Source organism: Phyllobates terribilis, unplaced genomic scaffold (genome assembly GCF_046119375.1).
Source record: "Phyllobates terribilis strain yellow unplaced genomic scaffold, ASM4611937v1 Scaffold_4__5_contigs__length_816908805, whole genome shotgun sequence".
NCBI classification, from domain to species: Eukaryota; Metazoa; Chordata; class Amphibia; order Anura; family Dendrobatidae; genus Phyllobates; species Phyllobates terribilis.
This window is the reverse complement of record NW_027362764.1, coordinates 600700995-600717838: the sequence shown is the minus strand read 5'-3', so window position 1 is coordinate 600717838 and position 16844 is coordinate 600700995.

Here is a 16844-nt window from a genome sequence, read left to right as displayed (position 1 = left end):
ACCCTGACGACGACTTGAGTATCATCGCCAGCAATGGTCAGCCCGTGCCACAGATCGGATTTAAAGAGATGACCATTAAAATCGGCAGAGTCGAACTGGCAGCACAGGGACTGATCATTGTAGACATTGACAAGCGCGAGAGTCACCCAAAGATAACTCTGGGAACTAATGTGATTGAAAATTGTCTTGCAGAGGTGATTTTCATTTTACAGCAGGTTGCCAAGAACGCCAGCTCCGGCCAGCAGCGAGTGCTCCAAAAAGAGATCCGGGCACTGATGCGACGGCAACAGGTGGAACTCTCCGGTGGTGAGATTGGCAGCGTGCGAATGTGTGACCCTTTCCCTATTGCCATGCCCCCAAAAAGTGAAATGATGATTTGGTGCCGGGCACCTATTGGTCTGAGAGGTAGAGATTACCAGGCAATGGTGGAGCCAGTCTACTCAGACAGTAGGCCCACCATTTTGACAGCACGGGGGGTGGTTGATGTACGCCATGGGAGGGTGCCCGTTCGCATAATAAATATCGGGAAGAGGGAAGTGTACCTGCCCCGGTATGCCACGCTAGCCAAATTGTATACCATCGACCAAAATTCTGTACAGTCCGTGGAACCCTTGCCTCCATCGCACCCAGAGGAAGGTAACGGCTCTAAGCAACAAATGGAGGACTGGTGTCAGCAACTACATTTGGGTACTGACTCCACTCCCTCACACCAGAAACAGGGAGTCTATCGGGTAGTTCAAGAGTACGAGAGAGTGTTTAGTAAACACCCGTTAGACTTCGGGCGAGTAAAGGGGGTAGAACACCACATCCCCACGGGAGACCATCCTCCCATAAAGGAGAGATACCGACCCGTACCCCCTGCACACTACCAACACGCCAAGGGGATGCTTAGAGACATGAAGGAGGCTGGAGTAATCAGGGATAGCTGTAGCCCCTGGGCAGCTCCACTAGTCTTGGTTAAAAAGAAAGACAACACCATGAGAATGTGTGTAGATTACCGGAAAATCAACCGTATCACACACAAAGATGCGTACCCCTTACCAAGGATAGAGGAGTCTTTGGCTGCTTTAAAATCTGCTAATTTCTTCTCTACTTTGGATCTCACTAGCGGGTACTGGCAGGTTCCTGTAGCAGAGGCGGACCGGGAGAAGACCGCATTCACCACCCCGATGGGACTTAGCGAGTTTACCTGCATGCCGTTCGGACTCTGCAACGCACCAGGAACCTTCCAACGGTTGATGGAATGCTGTCTGGGACACCGAAATTTCGAGACGGTCCTGTTATAACTGGACGATGTCATCGTCTATTCCAAGACCTACGAGGACCACCTGAAACACCTGGCGGAAGTGTTCGAAGCCCTGGCAAACTACGGCCTAAAGGTGAAACCCTCCAAGTGTCACCTCCTGAAACCAAAGGTGCAGTACCTGGGACATGTGGTGAGTGCTGACGGAGTGGCTCCCGACCCTGATAAGATCACCACAATTAAGGAATGGCCAAGCCCCTCCAGCGTAAAGGAAGTGCGGCAGTTCCTCGGGTTGGTAGGCTACTACCGAAGATTCATTCCCGGTTTCACCAAAAAGGCAGCTCCTATGCAGGACCTCCTGATAGGCCAGTCCAGGAAGGCCAAGAACGAGAAGCCACCCTTCAGATGGGAGAAGCTGGAAGAAGAGTCCTTCCGCCAGCTGAAGATGGCCCTCACGGGGGATGAAATCCTGGCGTACCCTGATTACAGCCAGCCCTTTATCCTCTACACCGACGCAAGTAACATCGGGCTAAGAGCCGTACTGTCCCAGATCCAGCAGGAGAAAGAACGGGTAATTGCTTACGCCAGCCGAAAACTGCGACCCACCGAAAGAAACCCTGAGAATTACAGCTCATTCAAGCTGGAGTTCCTGGCAGTGGTGTGGGCAGTCACCGAACGCTTTAGGCACTACCTCGCCTCTTCCCGGTTCATCGTGTACACGGATAACAACCCGTTGACACACCTGGACACTGCAAGACTCGGTGCCCTGGAGCAGCGATGGATGGCCCGCTTGTCCAACTACGAGTTCACTATCAAATACCGGGCAGGACGCTCCAATACCAACGCGGATGCCTTGTCCAGAATGCCAAACCTACCGGACGTAGAAGAAGATCCAGAGGAACTGGAAGAAGTTGAACTCCCCGCGTTCCACCGTCATGGGACTATCCAGTATTCCCACCGTGTAAGGGGTAAGCAATCTGCTACGTTCAACCCCTTACCTCATTACAACTGGGCGGAAACGCAAGACAGTGACCCCGCCGTCCGACTGGTGAAGGAGATGCTGGCTCAGCCCGATGCTCGCCTTGACCCAGACGCTCCGGAGGAGACCAAACAACTGTGGGGTGAGAAGAGTCGACTGTTCCTTTACAAGGGGAAGTTGTGCCGCAGAATGGTTAACTCCCGGACGCATGAACTGGTCTGGCAAGTAGTGGTGCCAAGAAGGGACGCAGCTATGGTGCTGGAGGCATACCACAACGGAGCTGGGCACTTCGGATGGAAGAAGCTGGAGTTCCTGCTGCGCGGGCGGTTCCACTGGGTAGGCATGAGAGGAACCATCGAGAGGTGGTGCAGAGACTGTGGCCCGTGCAACCTAAGAAGGAAGGACCGTGCCAGCCAGAAGACTCCCCTGCAGTCCATCGTCACCAGGCAGCCGTTGGAACTGGTAGCCTTGGATCATGTAAAACTGACCCCAAGCAGAAGTGGCTACGTCTACGCGTTAACCATCGTGGATCACTACTCCCGGTTCTTGGTTGTCGTCCCCGTCAAGGACTTAACGGCTCAAACAGCAGCTAGAGCCTTCCAGCAGCACTTCTGCCGTCCACACGGATACCCAGAGCAGGTGCTGACGGACCAGGGACCTGCCTTTGAAGCGGAGGTCTTCCAGGAGTTCTGCACTCTGTATGGCTGCCGGAAGATAAGAACAACACCCTATCATCCGCAAACCAATGGACTCTGCGAGAAAATGAACCAGGTGGTGATAGATCTTCTGAAAACATTGCCCCTGGAAGAACGCAGTCTGTGGCCTGAGAAACTGCCTGATCTGGTGGACCTATACAACCACATCCCGGTAGGTTCTACCAACTGTACCCCGGCTTACCTAATGAGAGCGAGACCTGGTAAGCTCCCTGTTGATCTGGAGATGGGAGTCCTGACACCCGAGGACACTTCACCAGAAGCAGACTGGGACACAGAGAGGCAGCAGCAGTACCGGAAAGTGCAGGAGAGCGTGGAGCGAAGTCTCTGTCAAGCTAGAGAGAGACAGGAGAAGGCTTATAACCAGCATGCTCCCGCTGTTCCCCTGGTACCTGGAGAGCAGGTCTTGAAGAGGAAGAGGCGGCTCCACAAGCTGGACGACCAGTGGGAGAAGGACCCGTACACCGTACTGCCCTCGAGCCACGAGAACCCAAAGGTCTGTACAATCAGTAAGGACGGAGGAGAAACCACAGCCATTGTCTCCCGAGATCACCTGAAGAAGTGTCCCGAACAGCTACGAAGCCCTGAAGAAGATCAAGAAAATCCTCAACCCGTAGAGGAAAGAGAGGAGATGGTTAGTACTGTACTCGGAGACTTCCCTCGGTCTTGGACTCAAGTCAATGGCGCAGTTGTGGTACCCGTCCTCACCTTCCTCCAACCAGCATCTCAAGTACCTACGGAGAAACAGGTAGAGCTGGAAGAGCAGCCGGTCCAGGAGGCAGAAGACCCCACACAACCAGACCAGGAGGATCAACCCTCTGCTTATAGTGAGCCTGCCATACCCCTAGTGAGCCAAAGAGCCCGTAGACAGCTGCCCAGTTTACCTTTGACAGCTCCTACACCTGGTAGCTCAGGACCAGTCAGTCAGCTCCGTAGGTCCACTAGAGCCACTAGAGGCCAGTTACCCGTACGTTGGAGGATCTAAGTGTTTAGACTGTTTATTTGTATTTACCTGTTTTCTGTTACTTGTAAATAATTGTGTATTTCTAGTTATTTTATAGGTGTCGTTTATGGATTATCCGGAATCCTTTGTACATATGTTTGGAGCGTAACCCGGGAATGGACTAAAGACTGTTAAGGACTCGGGGCAGGACAGACCCCTACCTGGTTACGGCTCCCTGTTCCTTGGTGAAATGGACACCTTTGTTTTCTTCAAAGACTGCACCCGGTTGCGGACATGCCGTGACCATCCTAATGTGTTTTTCTTTATTGTACTGTTTCTGTTTTTACTTGTTATGTTTTACAAAAATATGTTTAGTCCCGGAGTACTAAATTTCACTAGGGGGGAATGTGGCACCCCAGGGGTCTGGTTCCCACAGTAATAGCAATATTACGTCTGTGAGCAGGTGGGAGGTTTCCTGGTCAGACATCCTATGCATGCCACACCTCCTGCCCAGTCTTGGGAGGGCAAGAACTTCCCCTATATAAAACTAGGGCTGAGGCAGGGTTAGAGGAGAAAAAGAGCAGAGAACACAGACAGAGACACAGTCTGGTCTGTAGTGGAGCAGCAATAGGAAAGAAAGATCAGGAGCTCAGTGGGAGCAGTGCTACAAGGAATCAGGGGCTGGCAGCTGTAGAGCTCGCCCTGATTGAAGAATTATCACCGGACCCGGAGTCCGAGGCTGTGGGGACAAATCCTTACCCAGCAGCAGAAACCGACCGGCAGGGGATTTCAGGTCCTCTGGCCAAGAAACCCGAAGGCATGGTCACACGCGTGGGACCAGCACCGCCGTCGTGGAGCGGAAGCTACCAGAAGGCCCCGAGTCACCGGCCATACGGGTGAGCACCACACGGTACACTCAGGGACGTGGGCTACTTTTACCCGCCTCTAGCGAGGTAGCCAGAAGAGTACAATTAGTTGGGGAGGCCTACAACTCCACCTGGCCAGGGGAAATCCCATCTGCTCAAAGACTGACCAGGCCCCGATCGCTAGCCAGTACTCCGGGAGGGTCTATCTTTATCACCAGTAAAGACCCTGAACTACACCGCATCGTCTCTGAGTGGTTCCTGCTACCCCCATCATCCACGTCGGCTGCCCTGAGGCCATACCCCTCCCGTTGGGGGTTATACCATCTACGCTGCACAATCGTACCACCGGCCTCAGCGGTCTGCCCTGCAGCGGCGGCCTCATAGCCGCATTCAACGGGTGGCGTAGTCGAACACCGTACCATCTTCTGCTAAACTCTGCCACTCAGTTTGACTCCCTGGGCACGAACCGGGTCACCGCCACGAGACTACTACCCCCATCAGATCCGGCTCCGGGTAGGCTCCCGCGTGCGCAACGCTGCGCGACTCAGGCCCAGGGGCGCGTCATATGCAGTGAGTCCAAAGGCTGACAAATTTTAGGAATAACCCCACTAAGAATTTAAAAAAACATAGAGCAGGGCCACAGTAACAAGTTACGACATGTTCCCATTAGAAAGGAGAGGGTCTGCTATACAGTTATAGCGTATGCAGTGAGTCCAACGGCTGAACAATTTTAGGAAAAAACCCACTAAGAATTTAAAGAAACACAGAGCAGGGCCACAGTAACAAGTACGACATGTTTCCATTAGAAAGGAGAGAGTCTGCTATACAGTTATAGAATATGCAGTGAATACAACGTCTGACCAATTTTAGGAAAAACCCCACTAAGAATTTAAAGCCACATAGATCAGGGCCACAGTAACAAGGTACGACATGTTCCCATTAGAAAGGAGAGGGTCTGCTATACAGTTATAGGGTATGCAGTGAGTCCAACAGCTGACCAATTTTAGGAAAAACCGCACTAACAATTTATAGAGACATAGAGCAGGGCCACAGTAACGACAAATTCCCATTAGAAAGGAGAGTGTCTCCTATAGTGTTGGCCTATGCAGTTTATGCAAGGGCTGCCAAAAATTTGGAGGCACTTCAATGCCCCTTGAAAGAGACGTGGAGGAGGACCTCATAAAAAAATGTTCCCATTAGAAAGGAGCGGGCCTCCTATACTTGTATTGCCCATGCACAAGTGTATAGGCTGCCAAACATTTACCCCTCAGTGGTTTACATCATAAACACCCTTTAAAAAAATTATGTGGGTGTTGCATCACAGACCACGGTCACACTGGTGATATGGTGGTGGAGGATGAGGAGAAGGAGGAGGACAAGAGCAAATAGCCAAAATCAGGAAGCATATACCCATGTGTGGGTGTGAAAAGGTGCATGGGAATATACCTCCCAAGAAAAGACACTGGATTTGAGTTTATGTTACGGCTGCTATTATTCGGTGGTGTTGAGAAGTCTGGCCCAATCCGCCCTTCTTCATTTTTATAAGAGTCAGCCTGTCAGCATTTTCAGTTGACAGGCGGATGCGCTTATCAGTGCAGGCCAGGACCTCCAAGGCATAGAGAGCCAGTTCATTCCACGTATCCAGCTTGGATACCCAATAATTATAAGGCACAGAGGAATCACGGAGGACGTTAGTACGGTCAGCAAGGTACTCCCTCAGCATCTTCCAAAACTTTGCACTTCTTGTGAGAGTATCCAGCGCCTCAGGGCCAGTGCGATGGGAGAGTCTGAGAAAACTCTCCCAGAACTTTGACAATGTTCCCATGCCTCTGCTGGATTGAAGTTGTGTCTCTCTCGCCTGTACTCCTTGGTTGTCCAACGAAGGGTGCCCTCTGCCGCCAGTGTTTTCAGATGGGAATTTTTTTAATAGTTCCGCACCAAGGGCCTTCTGGTACAGCCCCATTTTTGTAGACCTGTCCGCCTCAGTAATAAGAGATATAAAGTTCTCCTTGTAGCGTGGGTCTAGAAGTATCACCAACCAGTAATGACTGTCACGCAAAATTTTGAGAACGCGAGGTTCATGGGAAAGGCAGCGTAACATAAACTCAGCCATGCGTGCCAGACTGCTAACAGGCAAGACTTCCGTGTCCTCACCAAGAGGATAACTGACCATGCTCTCCTCCTCCTCCTCTCTGTCCTCTGGCCATCAACGCTGAACAGATGGTATGACAGCTGTGCAGGTAGTACCATCTATAGTGCATGAAACTAGCTCCTGTCTTTCCTCCTCCTCCTCCTCTTCTTCATTGTCACCCAATCCACGTTGGGATGAGATGAGGCTTGGCTGTGTGTAATCACTCTATATGGTTCCTTGCTCTATTTCATCGTGCTCCGCCTGCAATGCATCCTCTTTGATTGTGAGCAGAGAGCGTTTCAGAATACAGAGAAGCGGGATGGTGACGCTAATTATGGCGTCATCGCCGCTCACCATTTTGGTGGAGTCCTCAAAGTTTTGGAGGATGGTACTTATGTCTGACATCCATGTCCACTCCTGAGGTCTTATGTGTGGAGTCTGAACTGAATACCGACGGCCTTGTTGATGCTGGTACTCAAAAACTGCCCTCTTCTGCTCACAAATCCTTCCCAACATCTGCAGTGTAGAGTTCCAACGCGTGGGGACATCACACACCAGTCTGTGAGCCGGAAGCTGCAAACGCTGCTGAAACACGGCAAGGGCGGCGGAAGCTGTAGCTGACTTTCTAAAATGGGCACACAGACGGTGTACTTTAACAAGCAGATCCGGCAGCTTCGAGTAGGTTTTGAGAAACTCATGAACCACGAGGTTAAGCACATGGGCCAGGCATGGTACGTGTGTGAGCTTGCCTCGCCTCAGAGCTGCCACCAGGTTCCGGCCATTGTCACACACGACCATGCCTGGCTGTAGGTTCATCGGTGTGAGCCACAGATCTGCCTGCTCTTTCAGAGCAGTCCACAACTCTTCAACATTGTGCGGTTTGTCACCTAAGCATATTAGCTTCAGCACAGCCTGTTGCGGCTTGGCCGAGGCAGTGCTGCAGTGCTTCCAGCTTGTGACTGATGTGGTCATTTCGGAGATGGAGGCTGAAGAGGAGGAGGAGGCTGAGGAGGATGAGGTGCAGGAGCTGTAGACCGTGGGGGCAACCCTGATTGATCTAGGGCCCGCAATCCTTGGCGTCGGGAGGACGTGTACCATCTCAAGGTCTGACTTGGTCCCGGCTTCCACTATGTTAACCCACTGTGCCATCAGCGAGATGAACCATCCCTGCCCACAAGTACTTGTCCACGTGTCCGTGGTTAGGTGGACTTTCCTGGTAACTGCGTTGTTGAGGGCACGGCTAATGTTTTGGGACACGTGCTTGTGTAATGTGGGGACGGCACATCGGGAGAAATAGTGGCGGCTGGGGACCGAGTACCGAAGGATGGCCGCCGCCATCAGGTTGTGGAATGTTTACATCTCCACGAGCCTAAAAGGCAACATTTCGAGCGCAAGTAGTCGTGAAATGTGAGAATTTAGTAGTGTGGCCTGTGGGGCGTTGGCTGCATATTTGCGCTTGCGTTCTAAGGACTGGGGTATGGACAACTGAACGCTGCGATTGTGCAACGACAGGTGCAGGGCAGAAGGCATCTTCGCATGCACCATGGACAGGGGATTGGCTTGCATACACAACATTGGAAGAAGTAATGGTGCCACCTGCAGACACTGCTCCTGGACCCTGGGGTTCGGCCAACAAAGTCGGGTGCTTTGCTGCCATGTGCCTGATCATGCTGGTGGTGGTCAGGCTGGTCGTTTTGCCAACCCTGCTAATGCTGGCCTGGCAGGTGGTGCAAATGGCCTTTTTGGGGTTGTCGGCAGAGTCTTTAACCCCTTTAAAGCCCAAGATGTACTAATAAGCGTCTGTGCCCTGGGCTTTAAGAGCCTGACCCGTATTAGTACGTCATGGCGATCGCACGCGCACACAGGCTGTGTGGGCGCGATCGCCGCCGGGTGTCAGCTGACTGTCACAGCTGACACCCGGTACTATGTAGAGGGAGTGGTCTCCCGGCACATTAGCCCCCGCAATGCTGCGATCGAAGTCAATCGCAGCATTGCGGTGACTAAGGGGAGGTGATCGGTATACTCACCTCCTCTTCCGGCCTCCAGCGCTGTCTGCCGCAGCTTCCTGGAAGTTGCCATGATGACCCGATGTCGTCATGACAACATCCGGGTCACCAGACAGCGGGAAGATTTTTTGGTCATGCGCAGTACATGACCAAACTAACTTCTCACTGTGCAGCGCTGACAGACTGCATGGCACAGGGATGGTGCTCCATCCCTATGCTATGCAGGCGATCAGAATAAAAAAAGTGCGAGTCCCATAGTGGGACAAAGTATAGAAATAAAAAAACTGTCAGAAAGTGAAAAAAAAAATTGTAAAAATGAAAAAAAAAGAATCCACCAAAAATAAAAATATAATGTACCCATCAATAAATATTATTATGAAAAAAAAACAAAAAAAACAATAAAAGTACACATATTTGGTATCACCGCGTCCAGAACAACCTGACCTATAAAATTGTCCCACTAGTTAACCCCTTCAGTGAACACGGTAAAAAAAAATAATAAAAAACTAAGCAAAAAACAATGCTTTATCATCATACCGCCAAACAAAAAATGGAATAACTCACGATCAAAATGACGAATATCAATGAAAATGGAACCGCTGAAAACGTCATCTCGTCTCGCAAAAAATAAGCCGCCATACCGCTACATCAGCTGAAAAATAGAAAAATTATAGCTCTCAGAATAAAGCGATGCAAAAAAAAATGTTTTCTATAAAATGGCTTTTATTGTGTAAAATTGCTAAAGCTAAAACATAGAAAACAATATAAATGTGGTACCGCTGTAAACGTACTGACCCGAAGAATAAAGCTACCTTATCAATTTTACCACACGCGGAGCAGAATGAAAAAAAAAATAAAACAATTCCTGAATTGTTGGTTTTTGTTTATTCTGCCTCCCAAAAACAGGAATAGAAAGCGATCAAAAAATGTCACATGCCTGAAAATGGCATCAATAAAAAAGCTCATCCCGCAAAAAACAAGCCGTCACATGACTCTGTCAGCCAAAATATGGAAAAATTATAGCTCTCAAAATATAGCGATGCAAAAACTAGATTTTACAAAATATGTGTCTTTTATGTGTGACAGCTGTCAATCATAAAAACCCGATATGATTCTGGTATCTCTGTAGTCGCACCGACCCGAAGAATAAAATCGTCTAATCACTTATATCACACTAGGAACGTCGTAAAAAATAAACGCTAGGGCTAAGGTTGGTGTTAGGGTTGGGGTTAGGGTTGTTTTTTTTTTCAAAAGTAAAAAAGAAAAAAAGATGACGATATGGCAACTAGTGTTGAGCGCAAGTGCATCAAGTGCTCGGGTATGCATTGAGTATCACGGGTGCTCGAGTGACATGCTCGAGTCTCCGCCCCATATGCTTCGCGGCCAAAAAAACCTCGTGGGGATTGCCTGCCATGCACGAGCGATCCCCGCGTTTTTTTTTTTTGGTGTCTAATAAAAGTGAAACATGTGGACTGGGACTCGAGCACCCGCGATACATGGTGCATACCTGAGTACCCGATGCAAACTCAAGTAGTGAGCACTTGCGCTCAAGACTAATGACAACTTATTCAATATGATGACCTAATGTTATCAAATTCTGTGTCGTACCTCTGGGTTAAAAATGTTCACTATACCCCTTGATAACATCCTTGAGGGGTGTAGTTACCAAAATGGGGTCACTTGGAGGGTTTCCACTATTTAGGCACATCAGGGGCTCTCCAAACGTGACATGGCGTCCGCTCTCGATTCCAGACGATTTTGCGTTCAAAAAGTCACACAGTGCTCCTTCCCTTCTGAACTCTGCCGTGCGCCCAAACACTGTATTTTCCCCACATATGGGGTATTGGCGTACTCAGGAGAAATTGCACAAAAGTTTTTGGGTTCCATTTTCACTTCTTACCCTTGTGAAAATAAAAAATTGGGGCTAAAACATCATTTTTGTGGAAAAAGTTTGATTTTTTTATTTTCATGGCTCCATGTTATAAACTTCTGTAAAGGACTTGGGGGTTCAAGGTGCTCACCACACAGCTAGATAAGTTACCTGAGGGGTCTAGTTTCCAAAATGGTGTCACTTGTGGGGGGTTTCCACTGTTTAGGCACATCAGGAGCTCCCCAAATGCAACATGGCGTCCGCTAATTATTCAAGCAAATTTTACATTCAAAAAGTCAAATAGCGCTCCTTCCATTCTGAACCCTGCCGTGCGCCCTAACAGTGTTTTTTACCCACATATGGGGTATCTGCGTGCCCAGGGGAAATTGCACAACAAATTTTGGGGTCCAATTATTCCTGTTACCCCTGTAAAAATAAAAAAACTTGGGTCTAAAGTAACCTTTTTGTGAAAAAAGTTAAATGTTAATTTTTTTCTTCCACATTCCAAAAATTCCTGTGAAGCACCTGAAGGGTTAATAAAGTACTTGAATGTGGTTTTGAGCACCTTGAGGGGTGCAGTTTTTAGAATGATGTCACTTTTGGGTATTTTCTGTCATAAAGACCCCTCAAAGTGACTTCAAATATGATGTGGTCCCTAAAAAAATGGTTTTGTAAATTTTGTTGGAAAAATGAGAAATCGCTGGTCAATTTCTAACCCTTATAGCTCTCTAATAAAAAAAAAATTTTGGTTCCAAAATTGTGCTGATGTAAAGTAGACATGTGGGAAATGTTGTTTATTAACTATTTTGTGTGACATATCTCTCTGATTTAAGGGGATAAAAATTCAAATTTTGAAAATTGCAAAATTTTCAACATTTTCGCCAAATTTCCGTTTTTTACACAAATAAACGCAAGTGATATCGAAGAAATTTTACCACAATCATGAAGTACAATATGTCGCGAAAAAACAATCTCAGAATCAGGGGGATCTGTTAAAGTGTTCCAGAGTAATTACCTCATAAAGTGACAGTGGTCTGAATTGTAAAAATTGGCATGGTCATTAACATGCAAACCACCTTGGGTTGTAAAGGGGTTAAACAACAACTAGACTCGGGAAGACCTAACAGTTGTACTGGCAACTTCCATCGTGTTGGTGTTACGGGGAACGGTTGCATGCCTTTTGTCTGCGGCCACCACACTGCTTCTTCCTGCCTGTTGGGGTGCTCTGCCTCCCTCTCCCTGTGTGCTGCTGTCCTCGCTCTGCATGTCCTCCTGCCAGGTTGGGTCAGTTACTATATCATACACCACCTCGTCTTCCACTTCCGCACCCTGGTCCTCCTCCTGACTTTCTGGCAATTGTGTCTCATCATCATCCACCTCTTGTGACAACTTCCCACCGTCGCCTTCGTGTGATCGTGGCTGCTCAAATATTTGGGCATCGCTACACGCGATCTCCTCTTGCCCCGCTTCAAGTGGACCAGGCGAGAGGCCCGAATCTATAAATGGAAAAGTGAACAGCTCTTCAGAGTGTCCAAGTGTGGGATCAGTTGTTTCTGGGTACTCGGCATGGTGGGAGGAAGAAGGATCAGGGTGAGGAATATGCGGTCCTGACTCACGGCTACTGAGACTTGACCGTGTGGAAGACAGGGTGGTGGTGGTGGCTAAGTGACTGGAAGCATTATCCGCTATCCAACCAACAACCTTTTGACACTACTCTGGGTTCAATAGTGGTGTGCTGCGGTCCCCTAGAAATTGGGAAAGGAAGGTCAGGCGAGAAGATGTGGGCACAATTTCAGCTTGCCCACGGCCTTGTCCTCGGCCTCTGCATGCACCATTACCAGCACATCCAGTTCCCTGTCCCTTGCCATGTGCCTTGCCCATTTTAAATGGAGGACAGTATCTTCCACGCTCACTACAAATGACTGAGTTTGGAGCGTACTTATATGTGATCCGTGTGACGGAGAAAATAGAGTTTCAAATAGCTGGTCTGTAGGTAAGTAGTTTGAACAGCAAACTGCTGTGAATTGCTTCACTGACACACTGAAAGAAATTTTTAATGGAGGCCAGAAATGGCAGTATTTTCTGACAACGTATATGTGATTCGTGTGATGGAGAAAACAGTTTTAAATACCTGGCCTGTAGGTAAGCAGTTTGAACAGCAAACTGCTGTGAATTGCTTCACTGACACACTGAAAGACATTTTTAATGGAGGCCAGAAATGGCAGTATTTTCTGACAACGTATATGTGATCCGTGTGATGGAGAAAACACAGTTTTAAATACCTTGCCTGTAGGCAAGTAGTTTGAATAGCAAACTGCTGTGAATTGCTTCACTGACACACTAAAGGAAATTTTTAATGGAGGCCAGAAATAGCAGTATTTTCTGCAAACGTATATGTGGTCCGTTTGATGGAGAAAACACAGTTTTAAATAGCTGGATTTCTAGCTCTATAATATGGAAAGGACCTGGCTGTATTCTGCAGTGTCAACCAGCAAATGGCGCAGAAAAACTGTGTTCTCTGGATTGCTTTTTAAGCAACTAATGAGGATTAAGATCCAAAGAAAAGAATTCCTGGCCCCTGAGACCTGGGCCTTTGTATAGAAATATCTAACTGCAGCAGAATTGCAAAAAGAACTTCGGCACTCCATACATGAAAATATAAGAAATATTGTATCTGGACTAATGTCACTTTGAAAAATGAAGGTTTTTTGCGCATAATTTGGCCAATTTATGTGTGCCCATCAACCACGACAAGGTCACCTTCGTATGATGGGAAACTACGCTACACTACCACTGGATATGCCACTCTTGGGCTGTAAGCCTGTATGGACAATATGTCTCTGCTTGGGCTTTTAACCTACAATGTATGGGCTGGTAGAGCTAGTTAAAACCACCTGTGACTGAATGGGAGGGACACATGGTCAGAAAAAAGGCTGTCAAACTTCTAATAGTGTGAACACGTACCTGCTGCAATGCTCCAGGAGCGGGATCCCAAAAATGATTAATAGAAAAAAAGAGAGGGGTCGCTCACTGGTCTATTCGGGTGCTCTGAAGAAAAAAGTAATCTCAATTGCAAAAAGAACTTCGGCACTCCATACATGAAAATATAAGAAATATTGTATCTGGACTAATGTCACATACAGGCTTACAGCCCAAGAGTGGCATATCCAGTGGTAGTGTAGCGTAGTTTCCCATCATACGAAGGTGACCTTGTCGTGGTTGATGGGCACACATAAATTGGCCAAATTATGCGCAAAAAACCTTCATTTTTCAAAGTGACATTAGTCCAGATACAATATTTCTTATATTTTCATGTATGGAGTGCCGAAGTTCTTTTTGCAATTGAGATTACTTTTTTCTTCAGAGCACCCGAATAGACCAGTGAGCGACCCCTCTCTTTTTTTCTATTAATCATTTTTGGGATCCCGCTCCTGGAGCATTGCAGCAGGTACGTGTTCACACTATTAGAAGTTTGACAGCCTTTTTTCTGACCATGTGTCCCTCCCATTCAGTCACAGGTGGTTTTAACTAGCTCTACCAGCCCATACATTGTAGGTTAAAAGCCCAAGCAGAGACATATTGTCCATACAGGCTTACAGCCCAAGAGTGGCATATCCAGTGGTAGTGTAGCGTAGTTTCCCATCATACGAAGGTGACCTTGTCGTGGTTGATGGGCACACATAAATTGGCCAAATTATGCGCAAAAAACCTTCATTTTTCAAAGTGACATTAGTCCAGATACAATATTTCTTATATTTTCATGTATGGAGTGCCGAAGTTCTTTTTGCAATTGAGATTACTTTTTTCTTCAGAGCACCCGAATAGACCAGTGAGCGACCCCTCTCTTTTTTTCTATTAATCATTTTTGGGATCCCGCTCCTGGAGCATTGCAGCAGGTACGTGTTCACACTATTAGAAGTTTGACAGCCTTTTTTCTGACCATGTGTCCCTCCCATTCAGTCACAGGTGGTTTTAACTAGCTCTACCAGCCCATACATTGTAGGTTAAAAGCCCAAGCAGAGACATATTGTCCATACAGGCTTACAGCCCAAGAGTGGCATATCCAGTGGTAGTGTAGCGTAGTTTCCCATCATACGAAGGTGACCTTGTCGTGGTTGATGGGCACACATAAATTGGCCAAATTATGCGCAAAAAACCTTCATTTTTCAAAGTGACATTAGTCCAGATACAATATTTCTTATATTTTCATGTATGGAGTGCCGAAGTTCTTTTTGCAATTGAGATTACTTTTTTCTTCAGAGCACCCGAATAGACCAGTGAGCGACCCCTCTCTTTTTTTCTATTAATCATTTTTGGGATCCCGCTCCTGGAGCATTGCAGCAGGTACGTGTTCACACTATTAGAAGTTTGACAGCCTTTTTTCTGACCATGTGTCCCTCCCATTCAGTCACAGGTGGTTTTAACTAGCTCTACCAGCCCATACATTGTAGGTTAAAAGCCCAAGCAGAGACATATTGTCCATACAGGCTTACAGCCCAAGAGTGGCATATCCAGTGGTAGTGTAGCGTAGTTTCCCATCATACGAAGGTGACCTTGTCGTGGTTGATGGGCACACATAAATTGGCCAAATTATGCGCAAAAAACCTTCATTTTTCAAAGTGACATTAGTCCAGATACAATATTTCTTATATTTTCATGTATGGAGTGCCGAAGTTCTTTTTGCAATTGAGATTACTTTTTTCTTCAGAGCACCCGAATAGACCAGTGAGCGACCCCTCTCTTTTTTTCTATTAATCATTTTTGGGATCCCGCTCCTGGAGCATTGCAGCAGGTACGTGTTCACACTATTAGAAGTTTGACAGCCTTTTTTCTGACCATGTGTCCCTCCCATTCAGTCACAGGTGGTTTTAACTAGCTCTACCAGCCCATACATTGTAGGTTAAAAGCCCAAGCAGAGACATATTGTCCATACAGGCTTACAGCCCAAGAGTGGCATATCCAGTGGTAGTGTAGCGTAGTTTCCCATCATACGAAGGTGACCTTGTCGTGGTTGATGGGCACACATAAATTGGCCAAATTATGCGCAAAAAACCTTCATTTTTCAAAGTGACATTAGTCCAGATACAATATTTCTTATATTTTCATGTATGGAGTGCCGAAGTTCTTTTTGCAATTGAGATTACTTTTTTCTTCAGAGCACCCGAATAGACCAGTGAGCGACCCCTCTCTTTTTTTCTATTAATCATTTTTGGGATCCCGCTCCTGGAGCATTGCAGCAGGTACGTGTTCACACTATTAGAAGTTTGACAGCCTTTTTTCTGACCATGTGTCCCTCCCATTCAGTCACAGGTGGTTTTAACTAGCTCTACCAGCCCATACATTGTAGGTTAAAAGCCCAAGCAGAGACATATTGTCCATACAGGCTTACAGCCCAAGAGTGGCATATCCAGTGGTAGTGTAGCGTAGTTTCCCATCATACGAAGGTGACCTTGTCGTGGTTGATGGGCACACATAAATTGGCCAAATTATGCGCAAAAAACCTTCATTTTTCAAAGTGACATTAGTCCAGATACAATATTTCTTATATTTTCATGTATGGAGTGCCGAAGTTCTTTTTGCAATTGAGATTACTTTTTTCTTCAGAGCACCCGAATAGACCAGTGAGCGACCCCTCTCTTTTTTTCTATTAATCATTTTTGGGATCCCGCTCCTGGAGCATTGCAGCAGGTACGTGTTCACACTATTAGAAGTTTGACAGCCTTTTTTCTGACCATGTGTCCCTCCCATTCAGTCACAGGTGGTTTTAACTAGCTCTACCAGCCCATACATTGTAGGTTAAAAGCCCAAGCAGAGACATATTGTCCATACAGGCTTACAGCCCAAGAGTGGCATATCCAGTGGTAGTGTAGCGTAGTTTCCCATCATACGAAGGTGACCTTGTCGTGGTTGATGGGCACACATAAATTGGCCAAATTATGCGCAAAAAACCTTCATTTTTCAAAGTGACATTAGTCCAGATACAATATTTCTTATATTTTCATGTATGGAGTGCCGAAGTTCTTTTTGCAATTGAGATTACTTTTTTCTTCAGAGCACCCGAATAGACCAGTGAGCGACCCCTCTCTTTTTTTC